Genomic DNA, 1238 nt, shown 5'->3' on the forward strand with positions numbered 1-1238 from the left:
CCAATTTGGGAGTTCGCGGAACTGTTAGATGGTAACTAGTACCCTTTTCTACACAATAACCTTTCATCTCATTTGACAGATATTCTCTGCCATTATCGCTATACAACTAAACAACTTTTAAATTAAAATGAGCCTCGCATCCAGTTGCAAAATCTTTAAGTGCAGAAAATACTGCTGATTTATATGTAATCAGGTATGCTACACGGTAAAGTGTATATTCGTCCACAAACAGGAGAAAATAATTCTTTCCGTTAATAGTTGTAAGAATAATAAAACAAGATACATCTGAATAAATTGAAGCAGCTGAGCTGCTTCGGTTTGCTGTAAAGATGGAGGAAGAAAGCAGGAAGGAAAAGAGAGGGGAAGAACGTTTCATCCCGGGCCTGCTAGTGGACTCATCAGTAAGGCTACCTAGCAGGCCCTTCCTTAGACGCTGGGATATTAGGGACAGTTCAGAACTTCTATATATTGGAAAGGATGGGTCATCGAGTACTTGCAGGAAAGTGTAAACGGTACTGTCCTTCTAGTGGCGAGTGCCGCCACAAAATAATAAACAATGGTCGCTTTACATGCTCCATATTCTTTACCTTTTCGAATGATAACCGTGCTTGCTTACCTTTAATGCAAGCCTCACATAAATTATCATTCGGCACTATCATTTCAATATGATTTACATCATTGATCATTTTTTTTATTCTTCAATTCTACGAATTTTGATCTTCCAATGTGGCCCAAATGCTGATGCGACAGTTCATAGTCATTATTTATTGCACTATGAATCTGGTGATTAATCAACTTCTCACCATTTTTCATTTGAAAATCAGTAATAGATAAGCTATTTTATTCCTTACCTTTGATTATTTTCTGACCAGTTTTCATCTGACTGTTTCCATCTGTTACAAATACGATGTCCATTCCTGCTTCTTGCATCCCTCTATCGGACAGCACCTTTCTGCCACCGAAATCTTCAAGGGTAGACTCTCGAATGTCGAAAAGACATTATCACATTTGACAATGTGATCCAACGCTCCGGAATCCAACAGAAACTTTAATTTGTTTTTATCGTCTTCCCCATTTTCATTGTACCCCGTCTTAAAGGCAAACGAGGATGACCAAATCTTTGCAATATCCAATTCTTCTGTTACTTGAGCTGCTTGGGCGATCACCTTTTTCTTTTCCGCGTGCTGGACCGTTCTTTTATAATAGCAACATTCTTTTATTTTATGCCCTTTCGCCCA

The sequence above is a fragment of the Xylocopa sonorina genome, unplaced genomic scaffold (assembly GCF_050948175.1).
Source record: "Xylocopa sonorina isolate GNS202 unplaced genomic scaffold, iyXylSono1_principal scaffold0128, whole genome shotgun sequence".
Taxonomy (NCBI): domain Eukaryota; kingdom Metazoa; phylum Arthropoda; class Insecta; order Hymenoptera; family Apidae; genus Xylocopa; species Xylocopa sonorina.